The sequence below is a fragment of the Mobula birostris genome, chromosome 3 (assembly GCF_030028105.1).
Source record: "Mobula birostris isolate sMobBir1 chromosome 3, sMobBir1.hap1, whole genome shotgun sequence".
NCBI classification, from domain to species: Eukaryota; Metazoa; Chordata; class Chondrichthyes; order Myliobatiformes; family Myliobatidae; genus Mobula; species Mobula birostris.
In genome coordinates, this window is record NC_092372.1 from 62011767 (window position 1) to 62035877 (window position 24111).

The following is a 24111-nucleotide window of genomic DNA, read 5'->3' on the forward strand; positions in this document are numbered from 1 at the left end:
CCAGTATGTCTTTGGAGCTTGGGAAGAAACTGGAACAACTGGAGAAGACCCACACATTCCATGGGGAGGGCGTACAGAGACTCCTTACAGAGTGCGCTCATTGATGTCATTTACGGAGCAGGGATAAACTAATGCGAGTACAAAGAATAATACTTACTACGAGTTCAACACAAAACTGTTAAAACTAATCACAATCCTGACGAAGGGTCCTGGCCTGAAATGTCGACTGTACCTCTTCCTAGAGATGCTGCCTGACCTGCTGCGTTCACCAGCAACTTTGATGTGTGTTGCTTGAATTTCTAGCATCTGCAGATTTCCTCGTGTTTGCGTAATGATCCTCTACTTGTGGAGATGTAGCAATTCCGAATTGTGTTTATTATCACTGACGTACGTCATGACATTTGTTTTGTGACAGCAGTATAGTGCAAGATAAAAATTACTATAAATTACAGAAAACATAAATATATTGATTTAACAGCATTAAAGTCCATTATGATGGATTTCACACAATGCTCTGAGACTTTGTTAAAACTTTTATGAACCTTTACCTCGATGTGTTTTCTTTGACTTTGACCATTCTAACCTCTCAGTCATAGACTCTAAATTTGTCTCTATTTTGAAGGATTTCAGTACAGTGTTGAATGAATAAATTATAATGAAGTATGATCTCCCAATGCACTATTTTAAAGAGACCAGAGGAGTTATCCTTCAAAGCTTGACTGACTTCTTGAATTGAATTGACTTTATTTCTTACATTCTTCATATACATGAGGAGTAAAAATCTTTATGTTAAGTCTCCATCTAAATGTGCCATGTGCAATCATAGTAATTTATAATAAACAGAGCAGTCAATGTAATATAGAGTACACTCAAGTCAGCATGAGTTCATCAGTCTGATGGCCTTATGGAAGAGGCTGTCCCGGAGCCTGTTGGTCCTGGTTTTTATGCTGCGGTACCGCTTCCCAGAAGGTAGCAGCCAGAATAGATTGTGGTTGGGATGACTTGGGTCCTCAATGATCGTACGACCCTTTTTACACACCTGTCCTTGGAATTGTCCTGAATCATGGGAAGTTCACAACTACAGATGTGCTGGGCTGTCCGCACCACTCTCTGCAGAGTCCTGCGATTAAGGGAGGTACAGTTCCCATACCAGGCAGTGATGCAGCCAGTCAGGATGCTCTCAATTGTGCCCCTGTAGAAAGTTCTTAGTATCTGGGGGGCCCATACCAAACTTACTCAACCGTCTGAGGTGAAAGAGGCGCTGTTGTGCTTTCTTCACCCCACAGCTGGTGTGTACAGACAACGTGAGATCCTCGGTGATGTGGATGCCAAGGAACTTGAAGCTGTTCACCCTCTCAACCCCAGATCCATTGATGTGAATAGAGGTAAGCTCCATTCCTCTTGTAATCCACAATCAGCTCCTTTGTTTTTGCAACTTTGAGGGAGAGGTTGTTTTCTTGACAACACTGTATCAGATTCAGAGAGATGACTTCTTCCTTTTAGGCCACCTCGTTATTATTTGAGATAAGGCCAATCAATGTAGTGTTGTCGGCACATTTAATTATCAGTTTGGAGCTGTGGGTGGCGTTACAGTCATGGCGATACAAGGAGTAAAGGAGGAGACTCAGTACGCAGCCCTGAGGGGCTCCTGTATTGAGAGTCAGAGGGTTGGAGGTGAGGGAGCCCACTCTTACAAACTGCTGGCGATCTGACAACCTGCTGGTGATCTGACAGGAAGACCAGGATCCAGCTGCTCAAGGCAGGGTCAAGGCCGAGGTCTCTGAGCTGCTTGTTGAGCCTGGATGGAACTATGGTGTTGAATGCTGAACTGTAGTCCAAGATCAGTATTGTCAGATAAGCGTCCTTCTTTTCAGATGTGTAAGGACGGTATGTCGAGCAGTGTCTTTTGCATCATCTGTTAATCGGTTGTGTCGGTAGGCGAATTGTATGTAATCCTTGACCAGTCTCAAAGCATTTGCTCATTATTGAGGTGAGTGCAACAGGACGCCAGTCGTTCAGGCATGTTACCTTGGTCTTTTTTGGTATAGGGACAATGGTGGATAATTTGAAGCAGGGAGAGGGAGAGATTAAAAATGTCAGTAAACACACCTGCCAGTTGTGCTGCGCACATCCTAAGTACTCACCCTGGGATGCCATCCGGTCCCGCAGCCTTACGACTCTCCACTCGTTGGAAACATCTGTGTACCTCAGCTTCAGAGATGACCAGGTTGCAGGTTGTAGCAGTGGCTTTCCTCGGAGGCTCAGAGTTAGTGACATCGAACCAAGCATAAAAGCAATTGAGCTCATCTGGGAGAGAGGCTGCGACGTTGGCAGCACCACAATGTTTGGCTTTGACGCCTGCGATGGCGTGCAGCCCTCACCACAAGTCGTGTGCTATTTGTTGAGAACCTTGACTAAATCTCCTCCCTATATTGTTGTTTCGCAGCTTTGATATCTTTGCGCAGATCTTTATTGCTTTTCGTGAGCTATAGCTGATCTCCAGCAATATAAGCTCGATGTCACGCAGTAAGTGTTGCTCTCACGGAAATATTGATCCAGGGTTTCTGGTTTGGGAAGGCCCTGACTGACTTCTGGGGGACAACATCGTCGATGCACTTCCAGATGAAGCTCGTGACTCCATCAGTGAACTTGGAGATATCCTCATCATGGAAGACATTGCAGGTGACATCATCGAAGCAGCCCTGCAACATGGATGCCGATTGGTCAGACCAACGGTGGACGGTTTTAACTATGGCTGTCTGTTGTTTCAGCTTCTGCTTGTATGTCGGCAGAAGCAGGATCAAGGAGTGATCTGATTTTCCAAAAGCTGGGCGAAGGAGAGTTTTGTCAGCGTTGCGGAAGGGAGTGTAGCAGTGGTCAAGTGTGTTATCTCCATGAGTGCTCACCTGGTTGTGCTGACAAAAATTTGCAGAGACTTTCATCAGCGAGGCTCGATTAAAGTCACCGATGATGATGAAGGCAGCCTCTGGGTGTGCAGTCTCCAGCGTGTTGATGGTCTCATGCAGATCCTTGAGAGCCAGGTCAGTATCAGCCGGTGGCCGAATGTACACCGTTGTGATGATAACAGCCACAAACTCCCTAGGCATCCAGTAGTGACTGCACAGCAGCACCAGGTATTCCAGGTCTGGGGAACAAAAGGATTTGAGGGCATGCGCATTCTGGCGGTTGCACCAATCATTGTTGACCCTGAAGCATACCCCTCCTCCTTTACTCTTCCCCGTGAGGTTTTTCAATCTGTCTGCCTGGAACAGAGAGAACCCGGAGGGCTCGATGGCATGATCCGGTATCTCCTCTGAGCCAGGTCTCCACGAAGCACAAAACGTTTATGATAATGACTACATTTTGTGTAAAAGTATGCTTTGCATGGAATGTGAGATACAATCTAATTGCATGTATTTCCTTTACATTCTGTTGTAGATAAAACTTGGAATCCTATAAGTGCTTTTATTAAACAGCTTTTTTTTGTTTATTTATAAATGTTCTTTTGTTGTACTGGGTCTAACTTGCACAGCAATGAAGGAACCATATTGTTTTAAAAATCTAGTGCAATCTTTGATTTTTGTCATGTGTAACTTTGCGCAATGTTCTGTATTTATGTTATTAATATACGTTATACTAATACGTAGTATACAATATTGGCTCTATATTGAACTCTGTTCATATGTTATTAGTCTTTTTCCTGTGTAAAGGGGTCTGAGGGGTAACTTTTTCGCACACGGAAATACTCGCATTTATGGAACAAGCTGCCAGAGGAATTGGTTGAGACAGGTACAATAACAGCATTTAAGAAAACACACACAAAATGCTGGAGCAATTCAGCAGTCAGGCAGGCATTGTCTATGGAAATGAATAAACAGTTGATATTTGCCTAGATGCTGCCTAACCTGCTGAGTTGCTCCAGCATTTTTTGTGTGTGTGTTGCTTTGGATATACAGCATCTGCAGAATATCTTGTGTATATTTTTTTAAAAAGTATATTAAAAAATTATAGAAGTCTATGGGCCAAATGCAGACAAATGTTACTACCTTAGATGGGTATCAAATGGCCAATTTCTGTGCTGTACAACCTTAAGAGTGTATGACATCAGTGTCCACTTTCAAACACATTCAGTGACTGCCTTTATCTGCACTCTATTTTTGTAATTAGTAAATTTTAAATACAGTTCAATTTTTATCTTTGAGAAACTGTCTTAAAAGTCCATGTTCACTTCACCCGTGGTACATCCCCATTTGCTGTGCCCAACTGAGAATTCTGAGATTTGCAAGTGTGATTGTCCTTTAGAAATTCATGTTGTTTCCCTTATCCAGATGAACAGTTTGACCTTTAGAACCTGGAGTATAATCTCTGTGGTCTCTGTAATTGATTCAATAATTTCAGAGCAAATATGTGATTTTTGCTTTCCCAACTTTAATCAATTATTTAACATACTGGCCTTGGCACCATTTTGCTTGTGTATGCTTATCTAGGCACTGATCAGAAGAGTATTTGGAAGAGTCATGCTTAACAAGGTCCTGATTGTTAGTGCATGTTTAGTTCAATTCATTGGCACAAGACATGTATCACAGAAGCATTGAATTTCAGCATTAACTTAAAAATTGGTGCACTATTACAAATTCTCTTGCGGCCTTCTCTGTTTCCCAAACATCCATTCTCCCCCTATTATCACGCCGCCTTAATACTGACAGAGCTCCTCTTGTCCTTGCATACCACCCATAAGCCTCTGCATCTAGCACATCATTCTCCACAGCTTCCATCATCTCCAAAGGGATCCAACTACCAAACAAAGCTTTACCTCCTCCACCTTTGCTTTCTGTAGGGATCGCTTCCTCCATGATTCCCTTGCTTGTTGTTTGTTTATCAGTGGCCACTTTCAAACACATTGAGCAACTGCATTTGTCTGTACTCTATTTTTGTGATTGTAGGGAATTTTTAATCCAGTTCGATCTTTATCTGTTAGAGAGTTTCTTAAAAGTTTATATTCACTCCTCCCATTGTACTCCATTTCCCCATGAGACATAGGAACAGAATTATGCCATTTGGCCCATCAGGTCAGCCATTCGATCACGGCTGAATTATTAATCTCTCAACTCCATTCTCTTGCCTTTTCCTAATAACCTTTTGATACTCTTACCTCTTCTTTTAAAAATACACAAATGACTGGGCCTCCACAGCTGTCTGTGGCAATGAATTTCACAGATTCACACCCTCTGGCTAAAGAAGTTCTACTCATCTTTGTTCGAAAGCGACTGTACCCTCTGGTCCTAGATTCTCCCACTATTGGAAATATCCTCTGCACATACACACTATCTAGACCTTTCACTATCATCACCCCTCAATTTTCTAAACTCCTCCTGTGAAAATGCATGACCATATATTTCCCTCTGCTGTATTCCATCTGTAATGTCTTTGCCCATTCTCCTAATCTGTCCAAGTCTATCTGCAGACTCCCTGGATCCTGAACACCACCTTCCCCTCCACCTATCTTTGTATCATCTGCAAACTTGGCTACAATGCCATGAAATTTGTCATCAAGATCACTAGCATATGTAACTCTTGGTTGGGCTAGTGGCTTAATCTAGGGGAAGACAGCCCTCAGCCTGGCCAAGCTTAAGAAATCTTTTTTGAGTGGATGCTGCGCGGTGTCCCCTGTACAAATCAGTACCACGAAGTACAAACAGTACACAATATGCGATTAGATGATTGAGCTTTATAATTCTTAATTTGGCTATATGATCAGTCATCGTCAGGTCGCATCTGGAATTTCCATTTGGCGGATGATTTCCCTCCACACCGCTCTGACGTATTGGGAAATCATGTTCGTGGCAGGTTACAGCAGTGGTTTGCCTTTGCCTTCTGCTGGGTGAGTTTAAAGAGATCACCACCTCTTATGATTAGTAAAGAAACAAAAAAAAAGAAAAGGGCCCATTCTCATGAAACAGTCTAACACACAATGCTGGAGCTCACAGTTGAGTCCACTGGTTTCCCGTCGACTTCCGAGCGTAGCCGACCCTCAGACCCTCGCTCCAAGTCCACTCTGTCCGGAGTTCTACCAACTCTCTCCAATCGCGTCTTCTCTCCTCACCTTTCCCAGCAAAAGACTGCGAAATCCCTGCTTAGAGACCCACAAGGAAAGAGCAACATCTGTCTCATTGGATAGCCCCACATTCCAAAGCCCTGTTATCTCTAGTCATAACCCATACATTGCTGCTACAGAGAAACCATTACATTGGCAGTGAAACCTTACGGTGCGTTACACATATAATGTGAAAAGTAGCAGACCCAATACTGACCCTTCAGGAACATCAGTAGCCACCAGCAGCCAACCAGAAAAGGCCCCCTTATTCCTACTCTTTGCCTTTTGCCAGTCAGTCAATCTTCTGTTCATGCTCGTGTTTTTCCTGTAATATCATGGGCTGTTCTCTTGTTTAGCAGCCTCATGTATGGTACCTTGTCAAAGGCCTTCTGGAAATCCAAGTTAATAGCATCCACTGACTCCTTTGTCAATCCTGCTTGTTATTTCCTCAAAGAATCCCAACAGATTTGTCAGCAAGATTTCCTTAAGGAAACCATGTGTTCTTGTGGTCTAATATTTAGCTTTGTTACAAAGCGAGCTTCTTCATATTTCCTCATTTTGCTAAGATTTGACCTACTTACATAAACTATCAATATCTCTTTGCAGTCCCTCTATCCTTCTAAACAGTGTATTTCCCATCATCTTCAAGTTAGGCAGTTCCTGAGTACTGAGGTGATTTGTTTCCACTCCATTTTAGTGATTACCTTGTGGTCCAATGTGAGAGCCGCAGACTATCCACAGTAGCTACGTGGTAGATCTGCGCTGTGTGAAGTATCGTGCTTCTATGGCTGCTTACGTGGGACTGCGGTGTGTTCCTGTGCTGAACCTTGAGGTTCTCAATATTTTCCTTAAAGCTGCTTCTCCAAACTGAACAGTTGAGGACCAGAGGGTTTCCAAGAGCTAGTGGGGATTGCTGTTCTGCAATGAAACTTTGAGCACATAGTTGAACTGTTCCTTCTGTCCTGTTTTCTTCCCACGACACTCAAGTCCAAATATCTATGTTCAGACTCTGTGTGTTAGGCACGCCCTGCTCTTCATACTGCCTGAGACTAACTTGCATCTCAATGCTTGGGGTGTTTGTCTGGGAGGACATTGAGGATATTTAGAGAAATAAATTTAGATTTAGATTGGCAATATTTATCTGGTACCTTAAGATTGCCTCCTGTCTCAGAAGCACCTTAAGGTGAAAGGACAGCTTCTTCCCAATAATCCATGAGCTCCAAAGTCTTGATCTTGGCGTGACTATGGTTGAAAGGTTTCTTATTAGTTCTGATGATTAGCAGCACTCCCGACAGGAGGCTTTGGAGCCTTTTTTAAAACCAATCCAAGGCTAAAGCTGTGGTAAGTTTTGTTAGCAATGTCTGGCAAAATTTGAGGTAGTTTTTTCCCAAGGCTCGCTATGAATGTTTTTGTTGGAGGGGGATGTGGTGAAGAGGGGCAAATTAGTAGCAAATAATGTGGCTTTACTACTGAAGTTCAAGTGATCTTGGTTCTGGAGGGTAGTTACCATTGGTTGAACAGTTTCTTGTTAGTTCCATTCCTGCACGAAGATTGTTAAAAGTGAAATGCACATTTAGCATCCATCTTAACATTGTCATTAAATGTAACCACAATATGACCACAGGTCATTTTTATCAAAGATTAATATATACATTGTAAATAGTTGAAGCTCCATCTTTAATCCCATTACACCCCAGAAGTTGCAGTTTACCAGCCTGATGATTAGCACCACTTTTGTGTTTTGTTTATTACAGATGGGATCCATACTGTATTCGCTGCTTGGATTCAGAATTTATTTGTAACCAGAAGACAGGGCAGTGGTCAATTGGACTAATTCTGAATGGAATCCTGTGACTGGTAGTCTCCCACGAGGCTTCATGGGTTAATAATTTCACAGATGATACAAAGATTGGTGGGATTGTGCATAATGTAGAAGATTTAGAAACCATACATCTGGGTGAAGATCATTTGCATATATGGAAGGAGAAATGGCAAATGAAGTTTAATACACCTAAGTGTGAGGTGTTGCACTTCAGGAGATCAAATGTAAAGGAGCAGTACACAATTAATAGCCTTCATGCACAGTCCATAGTCCATAGCTTCGTGGTCCAAGTCCATAGCCCCCTGAAAGCAGCTGCAAAGGTTTATAGGGTGGTAAAGAAAGTGTATGGCATGCTTGCCTTTATTAGTTGTAGCATCAAATTCAAGAGGTGTGAAGTTATGTTTCAACTTTGGAAGACTAGGAGTATTACATTCAATTACATTTTCCTCATTATGACAAAGATATAGAGGCTACAGAGAGGCTTTAACAGGATGCTGTGTGTATTAGAAGGGCATGTGCTACAAGAGGAGGTTGGACGGACAAACAAACATTGTTTTCTCTGGAGTAGCAGATGCTGAAGGAAGGCATGATTGAAATTTATTAGGTTGTGATAGGCATAGATAGAGTAGACATCTGGTAAACTTTTCTCAGTGTTGAAATATCTAATAGAGGGCATGCATTGAAGGTAAGCGGGAGTAAGTTCAAAAGAAATGTGTGAGCCAAGTTTTTACACACAGAATAGTGAGTGTCTGGAATGCTCTGCCAAATACAATAGAGACATTCAAGAGACTCTTGGGTAGGAACATGAATGTGCAGAGAATACAGGGACATGGACACTTGTGTAGGCAGAAGGGATAAATTCAGTTAGCCATTTAATTACAAGTTTTAATAAGTTTGTCACCATGTCGTGGATCATGTCCATGTACTGAACATGACCTGAAAGTGACCCAGTTTATCCTGACATGCTTCCTTTGTGTTGATTAGGCAGTCCCTGATTTTGCAAATATGCTATTCCCTATAAAATTTATCAACAGCTTCTTCCCCTCCTCCCTCTCCAAATCTCCCCACTGTATCCCAACCCTCTTATCTTGTCCACAAGACTATAACCGCTTCATTTAATACATTCCAAAAAATGACTGAGCAAAAATTCTCTTCTTGTATTTACAACATTTTGTTTTATATTATTCAGATAAGTGTTTAATGTATTTGGAGACCCAGGAAGATGAGAATATGCAATTAGGGGAGGATGTTGGGAATTATCGAGGGTGAGCGACATTGGATTTGGCTTACAGGTCCTTCAAGATTGTAGGATAGCTAGAATAAGTTAATACAAAATAGGATGCTTACTAGAAGGGAAATTCCTTTCCTTTACGTCTTTCTTGTGTTCACAAGACACTGCTGAATATTAAGAATACCAAGTACTGTAAGTCTTATTAAAGAGTCCATGTCAGTGTTGTGCAAGGCCTCTCAGCAATATTTTCACAGCAACGTGTATCTTGCACAGAGCTTTCAGACTCAAGTACACGCAAAGGTGGTTTGTGGCAGAGAGTGAAAATAGGAAGTGAAGAAAACTAGGAATGGAATCAACCCCTTGAGCCCGTTTTGCCTTTCTGTTAGACAATGACAATTCTGTACTTAACAATATTTCATATGCCTTTCATCCATGAATTTTAAGCAACCTGATTTTTTGGGGAAAAATATTTGGATTCACCTAAGACACTGTTTACAAAATACTTGTTTTAGTTTCAAATGGTTGAGCTTTTATCAATCCCTTGCACAGAATTTCATAAAAGATCCATTTATAATTTTTAAAAACTAATGAGATTAGCCAACAGCATTCTAAATGCAGAAGTACAGGAAGTTATATATATACATATATACACACACACACACACACACACACACACACACACACACACACACACACACACACACATATATATACACATATACACACACACACACAAACCTCATTTCTAGACAAGTTGGGATATTTTCCAAAATGCAATAAAAACAAAAATCTGTGATATGTCAATTCACGTGAACCTTTGTTTAACTGACAAAAGTACAAAGAAAAGATTTTCAATAGTTTTACTGACCAACTTAATTGTATTTTGTAAACATACACAAATTTAGAATTTGATGGCTGTAACACTCTCAACAAAAGTTGGGACAGAGGCATGTTTACCATGGTGTTACATCACCTTTCCTTTTAATAACACTTCTTAAACATTTTGGAACTGAGGATACTAATTGTAGTAGATTTGCAATTGGAAATTTTGTCCATTCTTGCTTGATATAAGACTTGAGCAGCTCAACAGTCCGTGGTCTCCGTTGTCTGATTCTCCTCTTCATGATGCGCCATACATTTTCAATAGGAGATAGATCTGGACTGGCAGCAGACCAGTCAAGCACACTCACTCTGTGGCTACAAAGCCACGCTGTTGTAGCCCGTGCAGAATGTGGTCTGGCATTGTCCTGCTGAAATTAGCAGGGACGTCCTGGGAAGAGACGTCGCCTTGATGGCAACATATGTCTCTGAAATCCTAATATACGCCTCAGAGTCAATGGTACCTTCACATACGTGCAACTCACCCATGCCGTGGGCACTGATGCACCCCCATACCATCACGTATGCTGGCTTTTGCACCTTTCGCTGATAACAATCTGGATGGCCATTTTCATCTTTGACACGGAGAACTCAAAAACTAGCTGAAATGTGGACTCATCTGACCACAGCACACGGTTCCACAGTCTTTCGGTCCATCTGAGATGAGCTCGGGCCCAGAGAACTCGCCGGCGTTTCTGCATAGAGTTGATGTATGGCTTTCTCCTTGTGTAATACAGTTTCAAGTTGCATTTCTGGATGCAGCGACGGACTGTGTTGAGTGACAATGGTTTTCTGAAGTATTCCTGAGCCCAGGTGGCTATAATTGTCACAGTAGCATGACTTTTCTGTGCACTTTTCAATCTTATTTTAACTCTGTCCCAACTTTTGTTTAGTGTGTTGCAGCCATCAAATTCTAAATTTGTGTATATTTACAAAATACAATTAAGTTGGTCAGTAAAACTATTGAAAATCTTTTCTTTGTACTTTTGTCAGTTAAATAAAGGTTCATGTGAATTAACATATCACAAATTTTTGTTTTTATTGCATTTTGGAAAATATCCCAACTTTTCTAGAAATGTGGTTTGTGTATGTGTGTGTGTGTATGTGTGTGTGTATATATATATATATATATATATTATATTTTTTATATAAATAAAAATATCCTAGAGAAGATTGTTGCAGTAGAATAGGACAGGGAAAAAAGGCATAAGAAAGCCATGTATGAGAGTATTGCTGAATATTTGGGCTGTCTTCTATGCCATTTTAGACTGAAGGAAATACTTCAGTGGTTCAATGGTTCCATTTAATATCAGAAAACGTATACAGTATACAACCTGAAATTGCTCTCTGCGGAACAGAAGAAAAACCCCAAAGAATGAATGACAAGAAAGCATTAGAACTCCAAAGCTACCCTCCCCCCTCCCACGCACAAGCAGCCCCACCTGTCTCAGCAAAGGCATCAACCCCCACCACAAATGCAGTAGAAGACTTGGCCCATTGAAAATCTATTTGTCCAAATTGTTCAGGTATCATGTGCAATAGAACATGGTAGAAAATGCATCAAAGACTTTTCCTCCAGTAAGCTATAGATTGCAGTAGGAAGAACATGATGGTGGTAATGAGGACAGGGGCACTTCATCTGAAAGTATCAGGGTCATCTACCATAGCTGGTACTGCCTTCTCCATGTCAGTGAGACCTGATGGAGATTGTGGAACCACTTTGTGGAGTGGTTTCACTATGATTGCCACAGAAGACAGGATCTCCTGGAGGCTCTCCATTTCAATTTGACTTCCCATTCTGACATATCTGTTCATGGTCTCCTCTACTGCCACAATGAGGCCCACCTTCAGCTGAGGAGCAACACCTCAAATTCTGCCATGATAGCCTCCAAGGTGAAAGCATAAACATTGATTTCCCTAACCTCTGATAATATTGCCCCCCCCTCCCCGTTCTCTTACCTTTTTGCCCTTTTGTTCTCCTCACCTGTTTCCCACCTCCTTCTCTTTCTTTCATAGTTGACTGTCCTCTCCTGTTAGATTCCTCCTTCTTCAGTTCTTTACTTCTGCCTAATCCCCTTCTTACTTCATTCCCCCTCCCCCAATCACTCATCCTCTTTCTCACCTATCATCTGCCAGCTTGTACATCTCCCTCTTCCCATGTTCTTACTCTGCTTTCTTGCTCGTTTCATTCCAGTTTGGATGAAGGCCTTTGGCCTGAAACGTTGATTTTTTTTTGTTTCCCTCCATAGATATTGCCTGATTTGCTAAATTCCTCTATCATTTTGCTCAAGACTTCCAGCATGTTCAGAATCCCCAGTGTGTAAGAATGAGATCTCGTGTATCCATGGATCTTGTGTAAAAACTATGGCTGTTCCTTTAACTCAGCCTGTGATCCACAGACCCCTCGGTAAATGGTAGGGGTCCATGGAATAAAACGGTTGGGAACCCCTGCTTTAACTGTAGCCTCAATGCACCACTTCTCTTGGTGCTATGTTTCTTGAAATATTACATACAGAAAGGTAAAAAAAGTGGCTGCAATTCAGAAATTGTAACATTGCAGTATAAAGCAATATGATGGTGGTATGTGCAATAATTCATTGAGAGGTCAACTTGATGGATTTGTTGTGGTTGCCATTACGTTGCTTCATTCAGGTAGTAAGTATATTTTGAATATTTACTTATCAAGCACAATCCATTGGTTGTTAATTGTTATATAACAACATCAAGATTTGAGTTGTTGGGCCCAATGTAACTGAATCTTGCCATAATGTAATAGATTAAGCTGTTGCAGGCTGGCTACTCACCTTCTCTGAATGCATTATTAAGGCCCTCCCCAAATTGAGATCAAGACCAGCCGTCACTAGGATCTGCTTGTCACACATCACTTTTGTGTTCCATTCTCAGCTTTGACTGTTCTGGACACAGGCTGAAAATAGTCTTGACATAGAATAGACTACCTTCCTTCTTTGAGGTCTCAGCTGTCATTTCTGCAATGAGATTCCCTTGTGGACCCACTTCCTTTTTTCTGGTACCGTGAGCATGAGAATATCATAATGCTCCAAAACACACAAGTCCCAGTGCTGTGTGTTTACCTTTACAATTTGCAGACATCAGATAACTGCACTCTTTCCATGAGTCAGCCTCTCCAACATTGTAGTTATCCATTGTCTTGAGCTTCCAATCATCGTGCTTGTTGGCTACATTAAGCCTCCACCTGACTGTTCATTGGACAGCTGAAGGATGATGAGGGACTTTGAGTACAGCAATCATGAAGTACATTTTTATGGTACCTCTCCACAAGCAGACCAACTTAAATTCCCTCTCAAGTCCTTAATAATTATATCTGCACTTGTAGCGCTACTGTGACACTGTAATTTCCTTCAGGATCAATAAAGTATCTATCTATCTAAATCTCAGTTTTCTTATCTATAATCTTCTGAATCTTTACATACTTTACATGCATCTACAAGTATTACATAAAACTGCATAGAATGTACAGATCAGAAATAGCACTTGCTGCTGTCAAACTCTTCCCATTCTGCCATATCCTCTACTCATCCCTGCATGTAAGTTCTTTTTAATACATCTTCATTTTTGATCTCAACCACTCCTTTTCAATCAATTTCCACATTCTCATCAACCTGCTTGTAAACAGGTTTCTTCAAAATTTACTACAGTCTTGTTAATCATCTTATGGCAAGACTACCTTGGTCTCTAGTTGTCCTATATTATTAAATCACACCCCAGTCAGAGAAATGAGACTCAGCTGTTCATCCTTTTTAATAGTTTGGTAACCTTGCCATTTTCATATGTGACTTGGCCTTAAACAAATGCAGCCATTCAATGCACTTAACCGTCCTAAAGATCCCAGGTCCTAGTTCCCACACTGTATTACCACTGCTGGGTTTTCAAGCCCATTCTACTTTTATAGCTCATAGGTACAGTTTTATTTTCCTGTACCCTTTTAACACCACTAAACTTAAATAAAAGCTTCATCTAAATCTTAATGTCAAGAGAACAGTCTTTCTCAAAAGTTGTTGCACATGTGGAGATTGTGTTATATCTCAACTTTCAACCAAAGCATCTGTGTATTTATTGATTAATATTTATTGTGTATGAATTAGAAGGTTGATCATTAGAGTCTTCATTTAAATTGAAAAACTGACTTTAAATCCTCTGTGGAGGCATGATACTACAGATGTTGGAATCTGGAGCAACGAACAAGATGACAAAGCAAACGACAAGGTGAAGGGTCTTAACCCAAAATATCAGCTGTCTATTTCTCTCCATTGCCTGACCCACCGAGTTCCTCCAACATTTTGTTTGCTACTTGAATCCCTTGTGTTACTTGGGGAAATTTATATAGGCAGCAACTTAATAGTTGTCACAAGCTGCCCATGCAGGATGTATAGAATGTATTAGAACTATCTTAGGCGTAAGAATCATACTTCAAAAGGGCGAATGGTTGGGTTTCATCTTGATGCTATCAGCGTGCCTAGACTTCAGTGTGCTTCAGATGTGGTCCAGTTTGAGGTTTTGAAATGTGAGCACACTTTTCTGGGATGTCCAGATTTCTAGCACACTGAAAGATGATGAACTGCAGCATTAGTACCTGCCCTAATAAAGTACTTGGTGTTTGCATTTGATTATGATTTATAATTGCAGTGATAGAAGCAGTATTTTCATCAGGTCATAGGTGAATGTCATGAGAGAGGTTGGCTTATTTGCCAGTCAAAAGCCACTTGTGCCGTGTTGGTTGTTGATTGGCCCATTTAAAGGGCATAACTGCTCTTTCCCTTTGGCTGGCTTGTATGCCATGGTACCTGTTTCAGGTTGTGAGTGCTTGAGGATGGTACAAGGATAACATGTGTGAGAGGCTCAGTCTCTTTCCTTTGTCTCCAGGGCCCACTTCAGGCTGAAGTTGCAACCAGCACTGAAGGACCATGGGGAAGGAGTGTGGAAAACATAGATGCCTCCTCCCCACCTCTACTCTCATTTGTGTGGTTAAATGCCTGTTTGTAGTCTGCTTCATTTTGCAGTTTTATAACTTGGGGATATTTAATGGAATACCTGTTATTTAAAAGGGGTGCTGAATGGTTAGTATTATAGTTCAATGTAGTTTAAGGTAGTTTAGACAAGCATTTAGCTAGATGCCCAGTTTAGTGTTTCACTGTTCAGTTATAAATAAATAGTTAATGTCTTTTTCACTCATTACATCCTCAAATGTCTCCACATTACAGATACAACCACCCACCCCGTTCAACCACTCCATCTTGCCCGAATCCTGCTCAATTCAGAATGTATTTCCTTCTACAGTTTTTTCCTGGCCTAAAACGCTAGTTGATTGATCACAGAACTGTAAAACTGTATTTCTAATATAACTGTTGTCAATATTCCTATTTGAAGAGTCACTTTAGTAATACTTTTCATACAAAAACATTCTCAAACTTTCATCAGCACCTACCTTAATTTCTCCTGAAATTACTTTTGCTAGCGCTTTTGGATTTTTGTATTGACATGCCCTCATAATCCTTGCAAATAGTACTAAAGCTGTTTACATTATTGTTCTGTTGGATTTTAAGCAGTTTTTTAAAGTCCCAGTGGCATTGCTGATAAATAGAAACATAGAAAACCTACAGCACAAAGCCCTACGGCCCACAAAGCTGTGCCGAACATGTCCTTACCTAGAACTACCTAGGCTTACCCATGGCACTCTATTTTTTTGAAGCAAGTGGCAAAAGGTTGTTAATAGACATCACATGAAATGGCATGTTACTTCTTTTTGTTTTCTATTGTTCTTGGAGAATTTCAGAAATGGTGAGCAATATCACAAAACTTTTTTACAATATTTAGAACTGTGCATGTGTTCTTTGAACAATATTCTACATTTTGGTTCGCTTTTAGTTTCTGAGTACACGTTACTAGATACTGTAATGTGTACAGTAAATGAATTAATACTTTTGCAGTTATCAATGCAATTACAAACCACATCCACTAGCTGGCACTGAGTATTCCATGAATCAGAATCAGGAGCACATTTACTATTACCAGCAACACGAAATTTGTCACATGGTGTGAGCAGAATTATCTGCAGCTTAATGTGAAAAAGACTAAGGAGCTGGTGGTAGACCTGAGGAGAGCTAAGGTACCGGTGACCCCTGTTTCCATCCAGGGGGTCAGTGTGGACATGGTGGAGGATTACAAATACCTGGGGATACAAATTGACAATAAACTGGACTGGTCAAAGAACACTGAGGCTGTCTACAAGAAGGGTCAGAGCCATCTCTATTTCCTGAGGAGACTGAGGTCCTTTAACATCTGGCGGACGATGCTGAGGATGTTCTACGAGTCTGTGGTGGCCAGTGCTATCTATCATGTTTGCTGTTGTGTGCTGGGGCAGCAGGCTGAGGGTGGCAGACACCAACAGAATCAACAAACTCATTCGTAAGGCCAGTAATGTTGTGGGGATGGAGCTGGACTCTCTGACGGTGGTGTCTGAAAAGAGGATGCTGTCTAAGTTGCATGCCATCTTGGTCAATGTCTCCCATCCACTACATAATGTACTAGGTGGGCACAGGAGTATATTCAGCCAGAGACTCATTCCACCGAGATGCAGCACTGAGCGTCATAGGAAGTCATTCCTGCCTGTGGCCACCAAACTTTACAACTCCTCCCTTGGAGGGTCAGACATCCTGAGCCAATAGGCTGGTCCTGGACTTACTTCATAAATTACTGGCATAATTTACGTATTACTATTTAACTATTTATGGTTCTATTACTATTTATTATTTATGGAGCAACTGTAATGAAAACCAATTTCCCCCCGGGATTAATAAAGTATGACTATGAAATGCTGGTGAATGCAGCAGGCCAGGCGGTATCTATTGGAAGAGGTACATTGGACGTTTCGGGTCGAGACCCTTCGTCAGGACTAACTGAAAGGAGAGATAGTAAGAGATTTGAAAGTGGGAGGGGAGGGAGAGGTCTGAAATGATAGGAGAAGACAGGAGGGGGAGGGATGGAGCCAAGAGCTGGAAAGTTGATTGGCAAAAGGGGTACAAGGCTGGAGAAGGAAGAGGATCATGGGACGGAAGGACTAGGGAGAAGGAAAGGGGGAGGGGAGCATCAGAGGAAGATGTAGTGAGAGGGACAGAGGGAGAAAAGAGAGAGAGAAAGAAAGGGGAAAAATGCTGCGTTCCACCAGCATTTTGTGTGTGTGTTGCTTGAATTTCCAGCAACTGCAAATTTCCTTGTGTTTGCATTACTATTACCAGCATACGTTGTGAAATTTGTTAAAATAGTGGCAGCAGTACAATGCAATACATGATAATATAGTAAAAAATAAATGTGAGTCAATTGCAGTAAGTATATATGTATATTAAATAGTTCAATTAAAAATAGTGCAAAAACAGAAATAATTTTTTTTAAAATGTGAGGTAGTGTTCATGGGTTCAATGCCCATTTACGAATCAGGTGGCAGAAGGGAAGAAGCTGTTCCTGAATTGCTGAGTATGTGTCTTTAGGCTTCTGAACCTCCTTCCTGATGGTAACAATGCGAAGAGGGCATGTTCTGCGTGATGGGGGTCCTTAATAATAGACGCTGCCTTTCTGAGGCATCACTCTTTGAAGATGTCTTGGATACTACAGTGGCTAGTATCCAAGATGGAGCTGACTAATTTTACAACTTTCTGTCGTTTCGTTCGATCCTATGTAGTACCCACTCCCACCATACCAGACAGCGATACAGCCTGTCAGAATGCTCCCCACCATACATCTCCAAGTTTTTGAGTGTCTTAGGTGACAAACGAAATCTTCTCAAACTCCTAATGAAGTTTAGCCACAGTCTTGCTTTCTTTATAGCTGCATCGATATGTTGGGACCAGGTTAGATCCTCAGAGATCTTGACACCCAGGAACTTGAAATTGCTCACTCTCTCCATTTCTGATCCCTCTGAGGATTGGCTCACGTTCCCTTGTCTTACCCTTCCTGAAGTCCACAATCAGCTCTTTCATCTTACTGACATTGAGTGCAAGGCTGTTGCTGTGACACCACTCAACTAGCTGGTATATTTTAATTCTGTGTGCTTTCTCGTCTCTATCTGAGATTGTACCAAGAATGAACCAAAAACCAATGATCAAAGACAGGTATTGATGGAATTCATCACCACCCCCAGTGTACTGGTGCAGCTTTAGGCGATTTGAGGAAAGACCTCAAACAGGGCACAAAGTTCATGGTCAACGAGGGAGCAATGGTCCTTCTTATCCCTTGTACTTCAATGAAATGGGTTACCTGCAATAGGCACTTAAACATTGGAGAATTACCTTCATTGGTGTTTTCATAAAATCCTCCAATTTCAAAGGCAAAATAAAATGCACTAACATCAAGATCCTCACTAAATTATTGAATTTTACGCAGTGAGCTTCGAAGGGTGGGCAGATAAAATTATTTCAGGATATTCTCAAAACCAACGGAGGTGGACAGAAAGGGGGAATTGTCACTGACTTGTTGGAATTCTTGTTTCATGATAACTCAGAATGGAGGAGTATCTTGCTTTTCATTGGTGGCATACAGAAAGCTCAATGAAAATTAGGAAAGGGAACACAACTCTCCAAACTATCCACCTGTCTACCCTGATAAATACATCTGCCATGCATTTGGTAGAGGACCTACACTAATATCATCAGCCATATCAAAGTCGACAGAAATGGAGCAAATAGTCTCGAGTATGGAATGACTGTTGATGATGAATAAGGAGAAAGAAGACAACAATATCCTCTATTCACTAATTGGTGAAAAGTACCTGTATTATCTTACTAATCAATCCATGCTTCCAGGTGAAGCTACATGATTGTAATATTTGATGTTCAAAGTGAGGGGAATAGCAAACCAAAGAATAATGGCATTCCTCCTGGATATAATTTTATGAAGTGGTGAAGACCACAAAGGTGTGGTCAAGGGAGGTGCAGGAGCACTTACAGTTCTGCTTTGAATTGGTCAACTGGTCCATATTCAGAGACTCTTCAGACCTCAATGTATATTCCACATTTGTCACTGATTTCATCAAGACCTGTAGATGAGTGTGTACTTTTGAGAACACACTAGAAATACCCAAACCAGAAGCTGTTAATGAACTAGGGAATTTGCAGTCTGCTGAGGGCTGGATCTGTGGTGTTCAAGACTGGTGATCCAGAACTCTACAAGAAGTGCAGGCATAACCTACGAAGAGTAAAAAAGCAATAGCAAGTGAAGCTAGAAATACAATCAGAGATGTATGCCATTACTTCCTTTAAGGCAGGGGTTCCCAACCTTTTCTATGCCACGGGCTCCTACTATTTACTGAGAGTTCATGGACGTCAGGTTGGGAACCCCTGCTGTAAGGCAAAACCTAACATAAATGACTGTGATGCTTCACTCCCTGATGAGCTCAATACTTTTTATGCAAGCTTGAACGGGAGAATAAAATTATCCATATGCAAATCATTGCAGCATCTGGAGACCCTGTGATTTATAAAGGGAAGAGCATTTTCATAATGTATGCCACCGATAGTAAGCCTGATTTTGATTCTGATGTCTTCCCTGTATAACTATTTATCCAAAGTTTGGGTTTAAGCTAAAATTTTGTATTTAGTATTTGCCATAAATGAAAATACTGTTAATTAAAAGCAATTTGTATAGCTTAACCATTGTGATCATTTGTAGCTTTACTAGATGTACCTACCACCTGAAATAATAATGACCACTCAGGTGGTCAAATAGCATTTATGGAGAAGGTAGCAGAGTTAATGTAGGGAAATAATGACATTTCTTCAGAACACATACATGCTTGATCAGTCAGAGGAATTTAGGAGAGAATCTGGTCTTTATTGAATTAAGAATCTTTCTACCTACTGTACATTCTGAATCATTTAGGCATTTGTTGCCAGTTGGGAGTTTGCTAAAGAGCCATGAATAAATACCATACAGTGATCCTATTTTGTTTTAAGTATTGGCTTAGCAGAAACCTTGTCTGCCAACAATAACATGAGATGGTATGATAAGTACTTGTAACTCTGTTCTTGAAAAGCATAGAATAGTTCCCAAATTGGGATGGGGCAGGAGTACTGAAGATTTTGTGGAATATATGAGACTTCAGCAATAAAAAGGACATTGAATGAGAATGTTCACAAAAAAAATAATAATAAATACTTCTGGCTTAATAGTTGCAATGACTTAGGCTTGCAAACATCCTCAGAAGTACCTGGATCACTACCAACTCTTCAAAGTGAATGGCCTGTGACAACATCAGTGGTTTCTAAGCATTTATTATTTTTTATTTACTTAGAGATACAGCACGGTAACTGGTCCTTTTGGCCCAACAAGTCTGCACCACCCAATTACACTCATGTGACCAATTAACTACTAACCCATGCATCTTTGGAATGTGGGAGGAAACCCACACATCATGGGGGGACCGTACAAACTCCTAGATGGTGGTGGAATTGAACCTGAGTCGTTGCTACTGTGGTAGTGTTAAGGTAACTGCTACGCTATCGTGCTCCCTAATCGTTCGTTTAAACATGAGCAAGTATATCTATTATTAAAAAGTCTAGGAACTAGTGGTATTAGACACTATCTTAAAATATTTCAGTTGACAGAGTTTAAGTTTCCATTCTCTTCTCGCTTAATAATTTTGGATATCCCACAAACTCAGGCTGAAACTTGATATTATGAAACCAATAAGCTAAAACATGACTGTGGGATCTGGAGCTACTTCTTGTGACTTTGCAAGAATTGATTATTCAGAGAATGGAGGATCTGGAACTCAATTCTCTATTGAAAAATATGCCAGTGTTGTACAGACTGATTCAGTTTATGTATCAAGGGAGAGCAATACAATCAATCGCAAGGAAGTGCAATTTGTGATGACACTGAAAGAAAAATCTCTGAGCTTTCATGTGTTGATGGTCCTTCGTTGTTCTTAATTTATATATTGATTGTAATCCAGTCTGCATGTCTGATGTCACCAAGGCACCATTGCTTATTATCAGGATTAATTCTTGAAACATGTGATCCCACTGCCGAATCTGTGACTTCTGCTGTCACGCAGGCACTTGCTGTGTTGCTGGTTCTGTTTCAAGTTCCTTACTATATGGTCTTGGACCATATATCAACGTCTGTTCATTGTTGCTCTGTGCAAGTCCCAGAAGTCTCTGCCCAGTTATCTTGGAGTATCTCTTCACTGAAAGGTCTGCAGTGGTTTAAGAAGACAGCTCACTTCCAGCATTCAACACCATAATTCCTTCCAGGCTCGACAAGAAGCTCAGAGACCTCGGCCTTCACCCTGCCTTGTTTAGCTGGATCCTGGACTTCCGGCAGGTGATAAGAGTGGGTTCCCTCAACTATGCCCCTCTGACCCTCAACACAGGTGCTCCTCAGGACTGTGTCCTAAGCCCCCGTGCTCACTCTCTGTATATCCATAACTGTGTCAGCACCCATAGCTCCAATCTGCTAATTAAACTTGCTGACGACATTACACTGATTGGTCCAATCTCAATTAATAAACTGGCAGCCTACAGGGAAGAAGTCATCACCCTGACACAGTGGTGTCAAGAAAACAGCCTCTCCCTGCTATCACCTGGAAAATGAAACCACAGGATAAAAGCCAGGACCAACAGGTTCCGGGACAGCTTCTTCCACTAGGCTGATTAATTAATTCATGCTAACACGACTGTATTTCTATGTTATATTGTTATACATACTATTTATTATAAATTACTATAACTGCACATTTAAATGAAGATGTAACAGAAAGATTTATACTCATGTATATGCAGGATGCAAGTAATAACTTCAATTCAATTCTTCAGAAAAATTAGGAATAGTCAGTAACGGCTGGATGATAGAAGATACTCACATTCTGTAAATTAATGTGTTTTGTTTGTGCACAACCATACCAAAATATTTGAATCTTCAATCAGTATGATTGAAATTTCACACACTTTTTTTTGTTTATCAATTGGCTGTGAACTCACTTTCTGTAGGAATACCCCCAGATTTAATCAAGTCTGAGAATATCCCTACGTAAAGTATGTTCTGTAGATTGGTAGCGATCATGTGCAGGGTTACTGTTCTTTGTCTGTATGTTTGGTTGTTTATACAAGTTCCCACATTTGCAGAAGAAGAAAATTATTTGAATAAGATTTTATTTAATTTGTATGTTTTTTAATATTATGCCCTAATCAATCAGTTATTTTATTGCAGGTTCTCTTGTCCCATTCCAATTTTACCATTGAGGAAGACGCAGCTCATCTCTATGGAATTTAGGCAAGATTGGTCACCGTAGAAAATTTGGGTAAGTTATCAAACATGGTAGTCTTCCTGTAAGTATGAAAGATTAATGGATGTACAAGAGTTCAGATATTCATGTTCTTAAAAAAATTTATTTCTGGGAATTTGTTGAAGAGGAAGCATTGATGCATTTCGCAACATGTGCACGTCTTCGTTTGACAAAAATAAGAGATCAATTCAGTATCTTGATAACTGCTGAAATATCAATTTTTGCAGTGTTGAGTGACTGGACACTTGAATATAAGTAAAACTGAAAGAATTTGCACAACTGACAATTGCTATCCTTATAGTCATATTGCTAACTTAAATTTTGTAGCTTTGTGATTAAAATGCTTCTGGTATAATTTATACTATATAGGTGGGTGGAATTAATTCATGTAAGATGTAAAAGATGGTTTTCCAAAATAGTAGTTTGTGGAACCAACTATGTAACAGGCAATTTTAGATCTGGTGTTGTGCAATGAAAATTATAAACATCCTTAACCTTAGGGAAGAGTGATCATAAGCTGATCATGATACCGATTCAGAGTGCTTTAAGAAAGTGGCTGAAGGATCTTGTATATAGATTTACAAAAAACTACAGGTATAAAACTAGGGTAGAGTTGGAAATTTTGTTGAGGCTTGACAGTAGACAAGCAATGACTAATTTTTAAAGACAACTAAAAGAGTTAATACACATAGATATCTATTTAAGGCACTAATCCCATTAGGAAAAGAGATCCAACTATGGCTAGCAATAAAGATGAAGATTATATTTGATCAAAGGAAAATGTCTGTGATACTTAAGAATTATTTAATCCTGAGGAGTAAATAATTATAGACTTAAAAGGAGGATCAATAAATTGATAAGGAAATGGAAAGCAGAACACAAGAGTATTCTGACAAGGAGCATGAAAACAAAATGCAGTACCTTCTCTAGTTGTCAAAAAGGAAAACAATAACACATTTGTATGGATTCTTAATGGATAGTGTCTGAGAAAATTAGATTATAGGAATTAGGGGAAATGTTCGAGAGATCAAAATTACTTAAGATTCAAAGAGTTATACAGTACCAAAAAAGGGCATCTGACCCAGTTTATCCATATGAACCAAGACATTTATCTAAGCTAATCCCATTTGTCTACATTTGGCCCATGAGATTTATGAAAGGGGTAATAACATTTGTAGTGTTCTTGTGCAGTGTGTTGAAACTCTGACTAAACACCAAGTTAAACCAGAGCCAATGAAGACAGAGTCGTAGTAAGGTTAACCATTTACTGTTCACTCTTCCACATTAACATCATATGGTGAAAACTGTTGATAAAAAAATACAAACATACACAGCATCTGTTTCATTCTGGAGACCACGCGTGCTCTCTTCTTTTAGCGAGTGTCTCCAGCTGACCCAAGTAGCAGGCGAGGGGGTAACGTCAAACCGCCATCGGGCTCGAGCCCACCCGCGTTTGAAATTGAAAAGACAGCACGCGCGCTGCCCCAACCGCCGCTTCCTTAACAGAAACTGCGTTAATATTTTTACTTCAAATACTTTATTATGAACTTATGGCGTTACTTCTATAATGTTTCTTTGTGGGTAGAAACGGAGCTCTTCACGATCATGCTGCATGCATGGCACCCACCTTCACACCTTCCTGAACCAAGACGCGGCGAAACCGGAGGTGACGTCATCGCGTGCTGCGATATACCATAGACAATGAATTTACCTTTGTTAAACTGTAACATAATTATCACTCAGAATGGTAGTGGGGCGACCCAGTTGTT

General features: G+C 40.5%; 1 protein-coding gene across 2 annotated transcripts in view; it reads left to right on the plus strand.

Moving 5' to 3' along the window:
• Nucleotides 1-24111, plus strand: part of fryl (furry homolog, like) — a 372606-nt gene that overhangs the window by 21792 nt on the left and 326703 nt on the right. For both annotated transcript variants that reach the window (XM_072252739.1, XM_072252740.1), the window contains exon 2: nt 22267-22357. The gene's annotated coding sequence lies outside the window, so the exon portion shown is untranslated. The remainder of the gene's footprint in view (nt 1-22266; nt 22358-24111) is intronic.